This window comes from Drosophila navojoa, chromosome 5, assembly GCF_054131105.1.
Source record: "Drosophila navojoa isolate 15081-1374.11 chromosome 5, UAZ_NAV_1.0, whole genome shotgun sequence".
NCBI classification, from domain to species: domain Eukaryota; kingdom Metazoa; phylum Arthropoda; class Insecta; order Diptera; family Drosophilidae; genus Drosophila; species Drosophila navojoa.
Window position 1 is genome coordinate 6,623,874 of NC_142893.1, and position 18,087 is coordinate 6,641,960.

The 18,087-nt window shown below is 38.3% G+C and overlaps 2 protein-coding genes and 1 long non-coding RNA gene across 8 annotated transcripts in view; 1 reads left to right on the plus strand and 2 right to left on the minus strand.

The window, feature by feature from the left end:
- Positions 1–18,087, minus strand: part of tn (tripartite motif containing protein thin) — a 222,804-nt gene that overhangs the window by 91,620 nt on the left and 113,097 nt on the right. The gene's annotated exons all lie outside the window — the stretch shown is intronic.
- Positions 1–18,087, plus strand: part of LOC115563648 (uncharacterized) — a 64,067-nt gene that overhangs the window by 25,536 nt on the left and 20,444 nt on the right. For both annotated transcript variants that reach the window (XR_016196999.1, XR_003980424.2), the window contains one exon: positions 4,800–4,871. This is a non-coding gene — a long non-coding RNA (uncharacterized LOC115563648). The remainder of the gene's footprint in view (positions 1–4,799; positions 4,872–18,087) is intronic.
- The window catches only part of sano (CABIT domain-containing protein serrano), a 139,296-nt gene that overhangs the window by 10,580 nt on the left and 110,629 nt on the right, over positions 1–18,087 (minus strand). The window contains exon 1 of one of the 5 annotated variants that reach the window (XM_089261571.1): positions 4,832–6,341. The exons of the other annotated variants lie outside the window; for them this stretch is intronic. The gene's annotated coding sequence lies outside the window, so the exon portion shown is untranslated. Of the gene's footprint in view, positions 1–4,831; positions 6,342–18,087 lie in introns of those variants that run through there. 5 annotated transcript variants of the gene reach the window in all.

Below are 18,087 nucleotides of genomic sequence, written 5' to 3' on the forward strand. Positions count from 1 at the left end.
GATTATGTCTTTCTTAGCGCTTTTGATTACTTTTTATCCGCTTTTGCACGCGGATCTCTTGTGTTTAGCACTCGCCCTGGCATTGGCACCGGGCATATCTCTAACCCTTGGTGTGACTAATGACGGGCAACATGGTTGGGCCAAGCCGCGACTTGCCTCTAGCTGTTAGCCCACTCGCCGCTTGCCACTTGCCACTTGCCACTTGCCACTTGCTGCCGCTCGTTTGCTTAGTCGCCACGATGTAAATAATGAAATAATATGCTTTTTCTCTTGTCTACCATGAAAAATTAACGCGCTGCCCATTCTTGACTCGTTTTCAGCTTTTTATATCGCTGGACAGTTGGTTTTTGCTTTCATTTGTCAAGTTGTCCCTTTTTTTTTCGTTCTATTGGGTGTGAGAAAAGGCGCAGTTGGGCTTCGTTTCATATTTTGTGTTTCGCTCTCTTTTGGGCGGACTCTTTGGGGGTAGCTTTGTAAGCCGCAAGGTTATTGCACTGAAGCCAAAAGTAGCTGTCATTTATGATAGGCTGAGGCGAGTGGAGGAGGCAGTTGCCTCTGTTTGAGGTCTGCGTTGAGTAATGAGTAGGCGGAATACGTGAAAGGGAGTATATCTAGGTGGGTCTTTAGTATAGGTTATTAAGGTAACGGCAGGGTAAGAGAGCTGCAGTAGCGAGTGAGTAGATAACAGAAAGCTGGCATACATACATACATATATATATATATATATATATATATATATATAAATTCATATTTAATATATATGCCATTACATGACTCAGGGCGTAGAGCAATTACTAATTACTAATCAATATTTATAGCTATTTTTTGCCTATATACATATATTTATATGTATGTCTGAATAACCTTCTACATATATATATATGGTAGAGAATATAGAACGATATCAAATGTATATATCTCTTAATGTATACTCCTATATATATTTAACTATTATTAGCATATCTTTATGTATATTTCCATATATATTAGCTAGGATAGATGGATATATAACATACCCAAGCAACCACCAATAAAAGAGAATATACTTCAATATTCATATTTGTTAATGTCTATATAAATCTATCTCTATAGAAATATTTATAAGGATTTTTATATACATAATATCCCTTTATATACATAACATCCCTTCTTTAAATATTGCGCCTCTCGTTATCTCTCTACTTTCATCGGATACATTAGATCTTCTAACCCATATATGGACTTGAAATACTAGTGAAGCAAAATACTTGCACTCCATATTACCAAAGTCCAGATGAAGCAAATACAACTTAAGCAAGTTGCTCTGCTATCATATAACTTATAGCACATCAGCTATAATATTTATATAATCCAAAATACAGTTCTGGAGTTAATGTAATCAAATGTGCCATAAAGACAGCACAGCTAAAATAAATGTTAGTAAATGAAGACTTTCAATATGTTTCCAGAATCACCCATAAAGTGTCTGCAATAAAATCCAAAAACTTCTGAAAGTCTGTAAAATTTATAGGCCTTTAAACTACTGCAGAGACATTTGACAAAGCTACTTAGAAACCTTTTTCTTTCTTTGCGCATCGATTTATCTTTTCCACGAAAACTGTATCAAAACTGTTTTTTTTTTCTTCGATTGTGTGCTTACTCGGGGAAAAAAAAACTTAGGTAAAAATGAAATGACATCAAATACCGTAACATCATATAAAAACTCAGACGGACAAAAAGCAGTTTCAAGGGCTCGCGGCCCTTGACGGTTGACCGTGTCGTAAAGTTATATTGTGAGTGTCGACTGTGTCAATAGATAGATGATGCGACATATCCATAAAGTATATATGGATAATATGTGTATGAATAAATATATGTATGTATGTATATATACATATCTATATATAGATACGTGCTCCATATGTATAGGCAGAATGTAACGTATTTTGTTATTGATGTTATTGCTATTGTTGTCGTCGTTGTTGTTGTTGTTGTTGTTGTTGCTTTATGCATATGCTAAATTTAACAGTCGGAGCGCGCCCAATTCGAAAATTTTCAATTCCGATTCATAAATATGGCGGGGGCAGCAGCAAATCAAAAGCAATTAAAATGCAAAGCCGCAGAACAGCACAAAGCGAAAAAAATAGGGGGCAATAATAATAATGTTGTTGTTGTTGTTGCTGCTGTTGTTGTAGTAGTCATAGTTGTTGTTGCTCTGACGTTGATGAGCTTGCCCGCGCCAATGATTTGTGTTTTTTATTGAAATGTTGACGTGCTTACTAATCAAGCCAACGGGTCCGAGCTGGAAAACACACACATTTCGGATTCTATATTAATCATGCGCTGCACACAGATAGAGAGAGGGAGAGGGATATAGAGATGGAGGGGCTCAGCAGTTGTAGGATTTTGGTTTGGGTAGGGCATAGCGGTCGCCTACCAAGAACAGCACAGGAAATCGAAAACGAAATGCAACAACAATTGACGGCTGCCGCATTTGGTGGCACACAGAAAGAGCTCGCTTAAACGGTAGCAAACACACACACACATACATATATAGAGGAATATAGTAAAAGAACCGTTTGTCGAAGTTCTATATTGGGTTCATTGAGCATTGTGTCAGACCCAAAAGAGAACAACAACAACAACAACAACAGAAGAGAAAAGTTTAATTTATGCCCACAGTTCTACCTTGGCTATGACACCAGGTAACCGTAAGAGTTCTGTTTACAGACGAAACGAAAGTTTTTCATTTGTGACGGCTGTGTGAGGTGTTTATGTGCGTGTGTGTGTGTGTGTGTAAAAGGGAAATCCCTTTTTTGGGCAACTTTGTTGCCATTTATAAACAAATGCTGCGAGCTTAGAGACAAATAAAGTGAGAGAGGGAGAGAAAGAAAAGGGGCTGGGCCGTGCTAAGGCTATGGCTGGGGCTGTGGCTCTCGCTGGGCTTGGCAATGCCGAGGATGGGCTTTTGTTGCATTGCTTTTGACCCAGAAAAATGAAAATACAATAAGAAAATGTTGCGCCCGCCTTTTGTAAGTGAAATTTTCATCTAGACGCTGCATGTCTTTGTTGTCAATAAAACAAAACACGAAAGTCCCAATACCATTCGATTGCAGACTGTTGCTTGCTGCAAAGGGGGGTGGGGAGGGGGGCGCAGCCAAAGATGAGAAGTGCGCGTTGGTGTCAGCTCAACGACAGACCATTAACTCAGCTGCAGCCGCCTCCCTGCCCTGGCTATCAGAGTGTGGGCAGCAATGGGCATATAATCGAGCTGATAATGAAACAGCCAAACAAATTGTTGTTGTCGTCTAATGGATTGTCAGCAGTGAAAGGCCACATAGAAAAAAAAAAATATGAAAAAAGAGTGTGTTTAGAACTCTTTAAGGTGGCGACTTTCAAGTTGAGTGAATGCCTAATGTCTGGCCAACTCAAACGGCTGAATGCTATCCATAAAGAGAGCAGATAGTTCTGGATAATAAATATCCATAGAGCAGAAACCGACTTAAATTTGCATACAATTATCAATTAGTTGGGAGCATTTGGAGAGCTTTCTCAATATTTACTGCTTTCAATTTTCTAGCAAACTTAAATGGAAATATTCAAATGGACTAGCTATCTAAATGGATCACGCATTGTTTTAAATATAATCAATAAAATGTATTCTAAGAGATGTTCGGTGAAGCCTTTTAACAACTTAATTGTTGTCTACAAAATTTGGGTAGTTCTTATATTCCTTTCATATTATTTAAATAGATTAAATCAATTATTTAAAAAATATAATACAATTTAATAAAGCATTTGCTAAATAATAATATTGTTCAAACTATTTTAATTTTTTTATTTAATAATTTTTTAGTTGATATTTTTTATATTTTGTAATGTATTTATATGTTTATTTATTTATTTTATTCATTATTTTTTTTAATTGTTAATTTTTTATTTATTATTTTATTAACTAAAATAATTTTCTTTTTTTTTCGTATGTTTATTTTATTTTATTTTTTTTAATATTTTTAATTAATAATATTCAATTGCATTTTTTGTTTAGTTTTTCTTTTATTTTTATTTTTTACTGTTTTTAAATTTTTTATATTTCTTTATTTTATTTTAATTATACTATTTATTTTTATTTAAGTATTTTATTTATTTCTTGGGTTATATGTAAACTCTATTAAATTACTTGGGGTTTAAATTATTCAAATGAATTTGAAAACCAAATGAAATACAATTTTCTTTGTCTCAAACCTATTTTTAATTTAAATATTTAAATTTGGTGAGTTTTTTCATGGGCTGACTCATTTGAACTAAATTTAGCTTCTTATTGCTTCACTCATTAATATTAATTATGCATCAGTGTTTGATTAGTTTGCTGATAATGCACAACAAATCTATAATTATTATTTTGATTTAATAAATATTCATTTAGTTTTATGCGAAGCTTTTATGTTTACCTAATAGTTTTTTTTAATGCTGTTTATTTATAATTAAAGTCTATATTGCTAATTAATAATTTATTAAACTAATAATTATTTGCTATTATATTTTAAGCTCTTTGTTTTTGCATATTTCACAAGCCATTTTTTTTAAGAATTCATATTCAAAATTTATTCTTGACACTTAATGTGAACAAATTTCACACCAGCTACACACACACACACACACTCACATGCACAGACTCACATATAATCGCAGACAGAATAATAATTTTCACATTTAACCCAATTTCTAGAGCATGACGCTAATTACTTTTAAATGATATCAAATATTTTTTGGAATTATATATATTTTTTTTATTTATTTTTATTTTTATTTTTTTTCAGAGATTTACATATTTATTGCTATTATTGCTCACCTCCAATGCGGACAATCACTCGCTCTGCTCCACAAAATTTGTATGTATATATTGTATATTGAAAGAAATGCCGTTAAATATGTACCATAAAGATTTACACCTTTTGCCAATCAATTAACACGCACGCACACACACACACAGACATACAACACATGGATATAGAGTGAGTGAAAGAGAGGTACTTTCATTACTCATTGGCGGCAATTTCTTGACTTGAATTTTTTTGTTTTCTATTTGCCTTGTTTTACAGCTCTCGTTGCTGTTGTTGTTGTTGTTGTTGATTACGCGACTCTTGCGCGCATTTCATAATACAACACGTAATGGCAAATAAATTTCTTTTGTTTAAACTGGCGAATTTCACAAAACTAACCAAATTTGTCACACAAAGAATTTGTTTACTTTCACGCATTCGATTTGCATAACGAAACTCAGCATCCACCAAATGCTGTAAAAATCACTTCTCACATTGATTAGTCGTATAGTGGAGTAGTATATTCTGTTTTTGTTGCCTATATCGAGTGACGACTGTTTACCGCATCAGCTACTTGGCCGAGTGTCTCGCGTGGGTCGTAGACGTAGACGTAAACGCAAACGTAAACGTAAACGCGCACGCGCACAGTTCTCAGCGACAACGACGACGACGACAACGACGGCGCGGACTGATGATTGTGTTATGAACCGGTCGCTGGCTGTGGAGCTAATGAAATGCGAGCTACGGTTCTGAGAGCTCTCGGTTGAGTTGAGTGCCCAGAACAATGCAGTCGGCGTCGCAGTCGCTGTTGACGTCGCAGCTAGCGTACAATTTAACAGTGAGTTAACAGCGCGCTGTTAAACCGGTCTCTAGTTAAGGCCTTTCTTTACACACACACACAGGCACACTGAGAGCGAAACAAAAACTTTGTGTTTTCGTCTCTAATTTCTAAGCAAACGCTGTCAAGCGATTCTCTGCGATAAGACTCGGACAGTTGTTTAATAGTTTTCTTTCGAATTTGGAGTCTCTTTTAGTTTGTTCGTTCTTCGGGTTCTTCGGGATTTGTTTGCTGAGAAAAACGAACAAACTCCCAGACAGACTCCCTCCCATAGCAGCTCTAGCTGTTGATTTGTTTTGTTAGCGTCTCTTTGGATTTCATTAACATTTTCATTTCCATTTTTCTTCTTCATTTTTTTTTCGACTCTGTGTCAACTGTAATACTATTTTGTTGCTGCCCATCATCATCATTGTGCGTGTGAATTTTTATGGTTCATTAAAATTAAAAGCAAGCTCCAAGCTCTGAGCTCTTTGACTCTTTTATTTATAGCCAACGATTGGCATTTAGAATGTGAGCTCTTTATTTTTTTTTGGGTTGACTGAACGAACGAAACGGCATCATTGGCTGTGCGACTTTTTTGTTGTTGTTGTTGTTGGCTTTTGCCATTTCGTATGACAAAGAGCCGATGAGAGGCATTTAACTGATGTAATAGTTGCGTTCAGCATATGCATATTATCATGTGCACTCGCACAAATATTTATGCATGTGTGTGTGTGTGAAAAGGGTTTAGTTTGGCTCAAAGTGGAGAGCTGGGGCCAGCGCTGTCTGGGCCAATGATTTACGACAAACTTACTTTAGAATATTCAATCAGAGAACCTTTCAAAATTGCCGCAAGGCCAAAGTTCTGGACAACACAGCCGCATGCATAGCTGATGAAATATGAGCGCAAATTATGAACAGACGTCACGTCAAAGGATTAACAAGCACAAAACCCTCTAGCCCAACACAGATACCCTCCCCCCCGCCTGGCAGCCGCCCCCGCCACTGCCCCATTCAGAGCAAGGTTCTTGGGGCCAAAAAAAAAAAAAAAGATATAAAGCATATAAAGCCAAGTCTACCAAATGAATCAAACGTTGAGCCGAAGTTGACTTTGATTTCAAGGAAGTCGTCGACGTCGTCATCGTCGTCCGATCCGCTGATTTGATTTTTATGGCTTTGCGCCAACTCAACCCAAGCCCAGCCAAGCCAAGCCAAGCCGAACTGAACCTTTTTTTTCTCAGTTTTTATTTTTATTCGAGCGAAAACGCAGCTCAGCGATTAAAATCTAACAAATTCTTTTCACAGGGCTTTCAGGCGGACTCGGCGGGGCAGCTGCCTGCCTGTTCGGCGCGTTAAATGGTCAACACCCAAAAGCGCCTGCAGGCCGCGTTTCTGTGTGGAAACTCAATTTTAAAATGCAGATTATGTGCGCTGATTAAATATTGTTTTTTAATTTCTCTCGGCGTCGCGCAACGCAATCAAACATACAACAAATTAAAAATGCACAGCAACAAATGCAGCGCAGGGAAATGCAACCTGCGTTTGCCCTTTAAATGCTGTGCACGTAACGCTTAATAATAAAATATAAGAAGAAGAGAGGCAGAGAAGAGAGAGAGCGAGAGAGAGAGGGGGAGAAAGAACATATATTAAATTGAAAAAGAACAAACCAAGCGCAAGTTTGGGTCGATGCGCGGTCAAGGCGTAGCCAAAGCAGCGCCGCCTATCGAAAGGTTTTATGACGGCGACGCGTTCGCCTTTTGACTTGATGCCGGCGAAACAGACATGGCCAAAAGCCAAGTAGACAAAAGCATATCAAACAAACGTCAAGTGTGTGTGTGTGTCAGCCACAGCGTTAATGAGTAAAGCTTAATGTTCTATAGGGTATACAGGTATAGGGTATGCATTGCTTTGGTATAATCTTCATTCATTCATTTTTCTTAGGAAATTTTATTGCATATATGATGAAATTATTATATTATGGTTGTATGGGGCTATCTCTTACGGGTTATATGCAATTCACTTATATTTTTAATATATGTAATACATGAATCTCTGTCAACTGTGTCTGCTCTACTTATTTCATTTGCAGTTAGAATTTCTATTTTATATATTTCGGGAATCTAGAGTGAGCATTGATTTTTTTTTACAGGGTATGCCGATTATGCATATAGGCTTATATATTTATACATGGAAAATATATGGTATATTTATATGTATTTCTTCTATTTATACATCTGCGCTTTGATGAATATTTCATTCAAGCTTTCAGTCAACTCTTTGGCTTCTATCTAATTCATTCATCATATTCAGTACGTATATTTACATATATATTTGTACATATATTAGTGTATGTCGTACGCATATATCATATATTTATATGAACGTACGATATTATTCAGTATATAGTATATTATTCAATAGATTATATGGACTATATATATATCTAACGGTCATTCATTCCAGCTGTTCTCTTTTTTGGCTTTATTTGATTCCATTTGTGCTCTTGATATGCATATAATTATCTTCTTCTTCTAGTTTTTTATATAGGCATAAAAAATGCTTTTATTATTTTCATTTTAAGTGTCATCTGAAGAGGTATTCCTCATAGAAATGTTATTTGACGAATTTATAAATATTTAAATGTAATATTATTATTATTTTTTATTATATATGTGTTCTTGTATATATACATATTTCATGTGTAGAACTTCTCTCTTTCATATACATATATATACATAATGCTTACGTACATACATATATACTTCATCTTCATGTTTCTAAATTCGTTCCATTAGGTCTCTCTGCTACCATATAAATCATCTGCTTTACGATCTTTCCTTGCTTCTTCATTCATCTTCTTCATTCTTTAGTCTCTTTATTAGCTGTTGCATCATTTTAGCTTAATATACTCTCAAGTCTTATCACACGCAAGTTTGTTGCCTAAGTCTTTTGTTTCAGCCGCCGGCTTTGCGCTATCAAATTTGTGGAAATCGCGCAAATAACGGTGTGCCAGCTGCACATGTACTATATAAATATATATGTATATGTGTATATGTATATATGTATGTGCATTTATCAGGAAACTGTTTGTCGGCTTAAAGATTTGCATAAAACACACACACGCACACACTCACACACACACATACACACATTTCTGGCAGCCTCTTTGTGCGTGTGCCAATTCTTGGCTGCTGCCCACACCAACAGCTCATCCATAACTCAGCGCTGTATGCAAATGAGCTGCAATTGGAGCTGCGGCTGCAGTAGGGGCTGACTTTTAAAATTAGCTGAGGCCGGCTTGCACTTTTTGTTGTTGTTGTTGTTGTTGCTGCTGTTGGTCTTTTTGTTGCCTTTCTTTGGAAAGCGCTTTGATTGATTGTCTTGGCCATGCTTATGGAGGCAGCACAGCTATGCATGTGTGTGTGTGTGTGTGTGTGTGTGTGTGTGCGTGTGTATGCTTATAGTATATGCGGGCTTTGCTTTCCTGGTGCGGGCCTAACCTTTTGCACTGCACTCGTCGCTATCTCTTTGTGTGCGTGTGTGTGTGTGTATGTGCTTTGTGCTTTATTTTTTGTTTGTTTGTGTGTCTTTCTTGACTTTGACGCTTTGTTTCCTGCACAGCATTTTACGCTTAATTTGGCTTTGATTGATGTCTTAGGCTTGACTCATACACACTCAACGAAAATTAGTTACGTTTTCGTAGTTTTCACGCGGTTCAGTGAACTTCGATGCAATTGGCGGCGCAGCGGGTGCTGCGGCCAACTGTTGGTGCAGCCCTCGTAATTTTCATATCATTTTGAATGAATTTTGAAGTCGCCTCAAGTTGCAACATTCGCATTCTTTGCCTTTTGGCCAGTGTCTTTAACCACTTTGACCCACTTAAGTATTTGTGTGTGTGTGTGCGGGTTCTGCGGGCGTTGCTGCCGCTGCTACCTCAGCTGCGTCTTCTTCTTCTGTTGCTGCTGCTGTTGGCTCATTGCGATTTGGACACTTTCCAAGCGCACAGGTTGGAAAGCAATTAATTACATTGCCAACTTGTACGTGGCCACAATGAGATTGTTAACAGCTCAAAAGCGCGAGCGTGAGTGCGCGCGCGTCAGTGAATCAATCAATTAAACAGTCACTCAATCATTCACTCACTCAGTCAAAGAGTCAAACAGTCAATGGCCTCCAATCTTGGGTCGTTCCCAACTTCTATGGAAAGTTCTAAGTTTCTCAAATCGTTTTTCTAGCTGTCATGTTGGCGCTCCAGGTGCCATTATTTATAATGTTCTTCTTCCTCATCATCAACATTATCAGCATCATCATCATCGAGTTCTTCGATTTGTTGATTTTGTCGTAGCTGGCGCGACAAACGTTAGCCACACCAATTAGGACACGAAAACGCGCACATTTTTCATTTTGGAACTTTCCGTTTGCCAATTTGGCTTTCATTTTCATAGCGCGCATTTGCCCTTTACGGTGGAAAGTTCTCATGTACCCTTAATAGGTACCAGCGGCTGTCGTCGCTCCAGCTAACAATGCCATGCTCCCATAACAAGGACAGCTCTTTCGTTTCGCCAGAGCCAAAGCAGAGCCATTCAAATTGCGAGCAAAGTCAAAGCAACTGCCACTGCCACTGCCACTGGCCATGGCTTTAACACTGGCACTGGCAATGGCAATGGCAATGGCACTGACTATGGCAGCATCCGCATCCTAAAAAACAATAAGCAAGGGCAGTCGAAATCGAGGAGAATCCAAGCCAGCAAACGAACGAACAAACAGCCAAGCCGAGAGCGCAGAGCGAAACGTAAAAAGCGAACGACTTGTGCAGCATCACGTTTCACGAATTCGCGGCAGAACACGTCCCTGTTCCTGGGCGCATTAAATGCAAACAGACAAAACAACAACAACAACAACCACAAGAGCAGCAGCAGCATCAGTCGAGAGACCCTAACCCAAAAGCAAAAGCATTGGCGAGCCGAAAAAAAACAACAAAAAATTGAAATAAACAACAGCGCGGACAATAAGTAAAAGTTTGCTACAGTTGCAACAACTCTTAGATGCACAGCACGCTCAGCGTTGCACTAATCTTTGCAGCGTATGCACTGCGATGCGCGCCATCATTCTCATTCTCATTCTCGTTCTCGTTCTCATTCTCATTGTTTGCCAGAGCATCCCCAATTCTAGCCTCCCACCTCCTGTCTCCAACCATTGTAACGACATCAACACCAACACCACCAACTTCAACAGCAACAGCCGCAAACCAACTTCCCGCCAGCTGCACCACCCGCTGCACGCGGCACGTTCGCAGCAGCCAGAAATATGGAGAGGAAATTGCCATGGACTTCCAAGCACATCGATTTCCAGTTGGCTATTGGCCACCAGCCTCAATTTCGGCATGAAAGAGTATCAAAAGCTTAGCTAAGGATTTAATATGGAGCCAGGAAAGCGTATTACAAATAGTCTCAGCTTCAATATGCTTTGGCTCTTTATTTGCTGAAATTTAGCTTGAATAAAGTTAGATTTCTGTTTGGCTATTGAGCAGAGCTGGAATTGATAAAGCTTCGCTAACAAAATATTGAATGGGCAACGGATGAAGCACGTGAATTATTACGGATTTTATTGGGCTGCTGTGCAGAGCTGGGGTTGGTGAAGCTTGGCTAATGAAATATTAAATTTGAGCTGAGTTTTTATCCTAAAATTGCCTTGAATATTATTTTGTCAATTTCTTAAGAATAAAAAATACAAAATAATTGGCATTAGTCCAATTTTATGGGATTTGTCATTTAATCATTATTTTTAATTTAAACAAAAAATTTAGAATCCTTTTTTTCTTACTTCATATATCAAAATATAAAAATTTGAATTATTTTGTATACATGAGAAGCTGATTTTTAGTATTTTTTTGGTTTTATTTATTTTTTATTTATTTATTTTTTTCTATTTAATTATTTTTTCATACTTTTATTATTATTGTTTTCTTACTTTTTTTATATTTGTTTATTTTTAATTTGTTTTTATTTATTTATTTCATTTTTCTCTTTTTTTGTAAATTAAATATTAATTTATTATTATTATTTTTTTTTTTAAACTTTAGTTAGTATTTTTATACCCTGAACCCATTGAAAATGGGAAATCAGGGTATAATGGTTTTGTTAAAAGTATGTAACAGGCAGAAGGAGGCGTGGCAGACCCCACAAAGTATATATATTCTTGATCAGGGCGACGAGCTGAGTTGATTTAGCCCTGTCCGTCTGTCTGTCCGTCCGTCCGTCCGTCCGTCCGTCCGTCCGTCCGTCCGTCCGTATGTATGAACGCGTCGATTTCAGAAGATATAAGAGCTAGAGACTTCAACTTTTTTTTAAAATGTCCGTATATATCACGCGCAGATCGAGTTTATCACTAAAAAACGATAACTCATTCCGATACTTTTTTATCGATAAAAAACCTTATCGAAGATCAGTTAAAAAATTATATCTCCTACATCTTTCAAGCTAGAGTCTCCAAATTTAAAATGTATATTAAGATACATTTTAGACAATTTCGGTTTTTGTTAAAATTTACCCCCCACTCCTAAATCCATCCCCTCACCCTCATATTTGTAAAAGTCGTATATCAAATACTAGAGACTTGTCCTTCGGCATACACATACATTTAAACATTATAATTATGTTTTGAAAGTTTCATTACGATCGTACGTCTAGAAATCAAATTATTCAACACGTAAGTTCTCATAATATTGCCACACAGCAGCGCAACCCAAGCGCAATCGCCTGTATATGCGTGTGTGTGTGCGTGTGTTTGTTTGTATGTGTATGTGTGGGCGTGTATTTGTTTGTATGTGTGTGTGTGTGTGTGTGTGTGTAAGTGTGTGTGTGCTAATTATTATTGAAATATCAGTTCCTTGTAGGGTTCAGGGGATCTCGTAGTCGAGCAGTCTCGACTAGAGCTTTCTTACTTGTTTTTTTCAATTAATGAGTTTGCATAAACTACGTTAAGACTCTTGAAAACAATTAAACGCAATTCCCATTCCATATATGGATTACTGCATATAAGTCCGACTCTTTAGCTGACATTTGCTGCTCTTTAATATTTAACTGCAATTTCCGGCACACATTCACATTTCGCATTTTATGTAATCAGCGATAAGTGTGTGAATTTTGCATAGGGTATATGCTGATGGCATAAGCCCTGCCTGACTCATCCTTTATCTGAACTTTTTAATCATGTGGCTGCTGCTGACTGCCGCATAAAGTGAAAATGTGCTTTCCTTATTTTTCGTTTTTTTTTTGGCTGACATTTCGGCATTTTTTTTTTTTTTTTTTTTTTTTTTTTGTATTTTTTGTTGCAGTTATTCAGTGCCTTTTGCCTTGCGCTAATTTATCACTTGCCATTGCCATGTTGGCCACGTGATGCATGTGGGCTTATTGCTACTGTTGCTGTCGCTGCTGCTGTTGCTGCTGCTTCTGCTTCTGCTGCTGCGGTTGTTGTTGCAGTTGCATTGAACTTATCGAAACCGCACAATCAGCACAAGGCACAATAACTGAAAAGGCAACTGCAACTGCACTGATGATGATTCTCAGGTTGCTGCTGCTGCTGCTGCTGCGGATGCGGCTGACTTGCTGCAGTTACAATTTCAAAACAAATAAATTCATGCTGCAGGCTAAAAAGGGCAGCCCCATTCGCTGAGCCGCAGACACTGAGAACAGCAAACTGTAACTGAGACTTGCTGCTGCTGTTGTTGTTGTTGCCTCAGTCAGAGAGCCCTAAGCAAACAAATCAAGGAGCAGCCAGTCAACAACAACAACTACAGCAACAACGACGACGACGATGAGGAAACATGAAGTTGCATTTCGCCTGCAAGAGCTGAAAAAAAAAAATGCATTCAGGCTTGACTTCAATTGTTCTGCTGCTCCCACCACTGTTGCTGCTGCTGCTGCTGTTGCTCCTGTTGCCATTTAACACGAGCAAAAAAATTACTAAAAAAAAAAAACAGCAGCAATTATTGCTAGCTCTACACACACACACACACATACGCGCGCGCTTAGCTGCCCTGCGGTGCTAGTTTTTGTGCTCATTTCAGCAACGGCGGCTACAATAATAATCCTCAAACGCCCACCGTTCGCTTCTCTTCTCTTATTTTTGTTTTTCGTTTGCGCTTTTGTGTGTCCAGCCTAGCGAGGGGGCTGAACCTCATTTGCATGCAGCTCGCTGGCCGTGGCAATGTCGTGTTCATGTGCGGCTTCATTTGCTTATGCAGCTGCTGCTGCTGCTGCTGCTGCTGTTGCTGCTGCTGCATCTCAACTGTTTGCTCTTGATTTCAGTTGCTGTTTTCAATTCTGATTCAGACCAACTATATCCATATGCATGCCTTGATTTCGATTTCGATTTCGATTTCGTTTCTAGGACTTTGCATAGTTGTTGATGATGCAGTTTCTGCTGCTGCTGCTGCTGCTGCTGTGGTTGTTGCTGTTGTTGTTGGTAGTATTGTTGTTGCTGCTGCTGCTAGTGCTGTTGCTGTTGCTGCTACTATATTCATGCTATTGCTGCTGCGGCTGTTTATGTTGTTGCTGCTGCTGCTGCTGCCGCTGCTGTTGCTTCTGCTTCTGCTGCTGCTGCTGCTGCTGCTGTTGCTTCTTCTTCTGCTGCTGCTTTCATAAAACTTAAGAGCAGCTTTTGCATGTTTCCCTGCAGCCTCTGCTGCTCTCGCTGTTCCTGCTGCTGCTGTTGCTCCTGCTTCTGCTGCTGCTGCTATAGCTTTTTGTTGCTGTTGTCATTGTTGAGTGTCTTTTGTTCTATTGTCAACAATTTTTGGTGTTTTGTTTTTAGTTTTGTGCATAGGGCCATGCCCACATTTTCGCTGGCATTTTACCTGACTGCCAGCCCTGGCAGCAGCCTCTTTTGTTTATCTAGCAAAACTTTCGTTCTTTGCATATTGTTTTGTTTGTCTGGCTGTCAACTTGTTTAACTTGTCGCAATGTTTGTTTGTTGTTGTTGCTGCTGTTGTTGTTGTAGCAGCTGTTGCTGCCGGCATTTGCTGTTAAAGTGTTTAGTTAAACGCATGCCAAACCAAATTGCCAGAATTAACGCAAGCATATTAATAGGGGAAGAGAGAGGGAGAGAGAGGGAGGCAGAGAGAGCAAGAGAGAGTAAAATCTCATAAATTTTACCTTGAAGCCCCATAGCTGGGCAAGGTCATGGCTTCTAGCCAAACACACAAATAAGGCAATGGCCATTTGGGCCAAAAACAATGATGCAACAAATTCGATTGGCCTGACGCTGCCTGCGCCGCCTTCAGCCGTCTCCTGCCGCTCTCTTTTGCTACGTCTGGCGTAATTTAATAAAACGTTTAAGCGATTAGATACGTTTGTATGCACTAAAATGTAACCATTAGATACGCTATCTACACACACACACATACACACACACACACAGACAGACACTGCATTGTGCAGACACAACAAAACAAGTGCAGCTCCCATTTGGCAGCAGCTGCTGCTGCACTTGCTGGGCCAAAACGCTAACGAGCCTTTGGCCACGCTCTCCAGCTTCAGTCTGCCTTCATCTCTAACGCCCCTCTGCTCCTCCTCCTCCTCCTGCTGCTGCTCGACTATGCCAGCCATAGAGTGTGGACCATGGTTTTGGTATCCGTGTCGAGACGACCGACGCTCCCTTTTATTTGATGCTTTTTTTACTTTTGCTGCCGGCTGCCTGCCTCTGCCTCGGACTCTGCCTCTGCTTTTATGGCAGCAGCTTCTCCTCCTCCTCTTCCCCCTCCCCCTGCTGCTCCTCCTCATGCCGCTTGGTCATGGTAAATCTGCGCTGCCAATCGCTAAAATTATTGCGCTCAATCTTTGTTATTAGATTAACTTCTATTTTGTTTTCCTATTTGACTTTGCCATAAAAACGAATCGCGCTGAACCTTTAGCCATACCCTAACCAAACCCAAAGGGCAGCTCGATTAGCTTCAATTGTTTGTAACAAGAGAAATTTATAGGTTTGGGCTCTTTACTGAATTTTGAGGGACTTTATAGAGGGTTAATAGTGAATTAATGAAAGCAACATATTGAGATATTCCAGTTTTTAGTTTTTTCTATTTTGTAAATTTATTTATTTTTTTATTTTTTGCCTTCATAATATTCATTGAATTTTCTTTTTGATAATTTAATTTTTAATTTATTATAAATATTTTTATATTTTCTATGATTTTGTTGTTTAATTTTAAATATATAATTTATGTTGATGAATTTCATAAATTTTAAGAGTTTTCTATTAATGTTTTATATATTATCCAAGCTACAATAACACCAGAAAGTCAGGCAGCATTAACAATCAAATATACATATGTAATTTGCAAAAATTGAATTTATATATTCATAAGATATATTCATATTCATATATGTATATAGACACAGTTTCTTATAGTTATTTTTGTTGCCATATCAATTTTTTTACGAAACGTCTCTAAATCTCAATCGAAATGGAGCAGCCAAGGCTTGAAAGATTTTAATCTCTATTTTATTTTCATTTATTTAGATTTTATTTTAATTATTTATTTTTATTTATTTAGATTTTATTTTATTCATTTTTTTTATTTATTTAGATTTTATTTTATTTATTTATTTTTATTTATTTAGAATTTATTTTATTTGTTTATTATTATATTAATTTCATATTTCGTTATCTATTTTGTCTTTATTTTATTTATTTATTTATATATATTATTTTTATATTTCTTTATATATATTATTTTTATATTTCTTTATATATATTTTTCTCTTGGTTTCATAGCTTAATATATTTCTTGCTAGCAGCAGACCTTGCTTAATTCAAACATCAATATTTGAATCTAGATTTCAAGCTAAAAACCTCAAATCGAAATTGTTTTATATTGTATACATAAGTATATGCTAACTATAAGTTATGCATATATATTCATGCATACATACGTATGTATATCTTCTCTTCAATTGCAACTCATTTAACTATTAGTCACAGCCTTGTTATAAAGTCTTTATATAGTCAAAGCTAATTGAAGGCCTTTAGCATGAACAACAACAGAATTTGCTTTTGTTTTCAGTAAAAGGATAAAAGCAAACGAACTCAAGGGCATTTGAGTTTCGGTTTCGGCTCTCGACTGTTGCCAATTTTCTTGTTATCTGTTGCTGCCGCTTCTGCTGTTACAGTTGCTGTTGTTGTTGTTGTTGTCCATTTGAAAACTGAAAGTGCGCCTGGTCAAGCTGAGCTTAGTCAATGGCATTAGGCAATGTTGCATTAGCTATGCTCGCCTGCCATTCGGTTTTGGCTTCATTTGTTTTTACGGCCAGCATTTTGTTAGACGTTGCACTCAGCAGATGCACTCAGCGGCGCTGCAATGAGTTTTGCCTGCTTTTGGGTCTGGCTAAATTGGTTTTGTGTTGGGCTGCCATGTTGCTGGCGCATCAACAATTGAACAACAACAGCAAACAGCGAACAGCAATTGCTGCAACCTGCTGCAACCTGCCTCGCTGCTGTTGCATGCTGTAACCATGGGCCGTTTGCCGATTTGCCGATTGCCGATTGCCATTTGCCGATTTGCCGATTGTCCCCTATTCTACATAGCTGAGTTTTAGAAAGGCACACAACTTTCCTTGCACCATGATGCGGTCATAGACCGAGCAACCGATGCCATGCGACGCGCGGCAACATTTCTTTTCTCAACTTTCGCTAGCCGCTCTAGACGTTTGCTAATAATGATGTTGCAAGCAGCCTGCTGCCAGCTCTATATTGTGTTATGCAATTGGAGTAGAGAGCTTTTGGCGAAACTGATTCTAATTAAGTGCGAGACGGAGCTGGCGAGGGAGAGTGAGTGAGAGAGGGAGAGAGGGAGAGGGAGAGACACTCAATCAGTGTCGCCTTTAAAATCGTTCAATGAGTGGCTTTTATGTTCGCAGCAGCTCAGCTGCCCACACACACACAGGCACAGAGAGGAAAGCCTTAATGCTCATTAAAGCCGGTCGTATTTATGCATGCAGCATTAATGAGGGAATTTCACAGGGAGGTAACAACAGCTCCAGCCTCAGACCACTGTGACAAGTGCGGCGTAATTGAAAGAAATTAAAAAACAGAGACAGAGTGAGACAGAGAGAGATGAAATATAAAAAAAAGAGAGAGAGAAAATAACAAAAACTCTGCAATAGTTGAACGACAACAGCAACAGCTTTGCAGACATATCAAATGATGATGATAATGTGCCACGGAAATGGGTTAAGCTGCTTAAATGTTCTGCCCCAGCCCCAGCCCCAGCATCAGCCACAGCTACCACGCCGACAACGACTTCAACTGCTCCTCCTCCTGCTGCTGCTCTTCCTCTCAGCCACGACTCCTGCTGCCCTGACTCGTTCTGCTACGCAAGTTTTCTTTACAAAATCATTTTTGTACGTGAGTCGCGCTAAAGTTGATTTTATACTTAATTTGGTTTTTTTTTGCCAAGCCAGAAGTTGACAG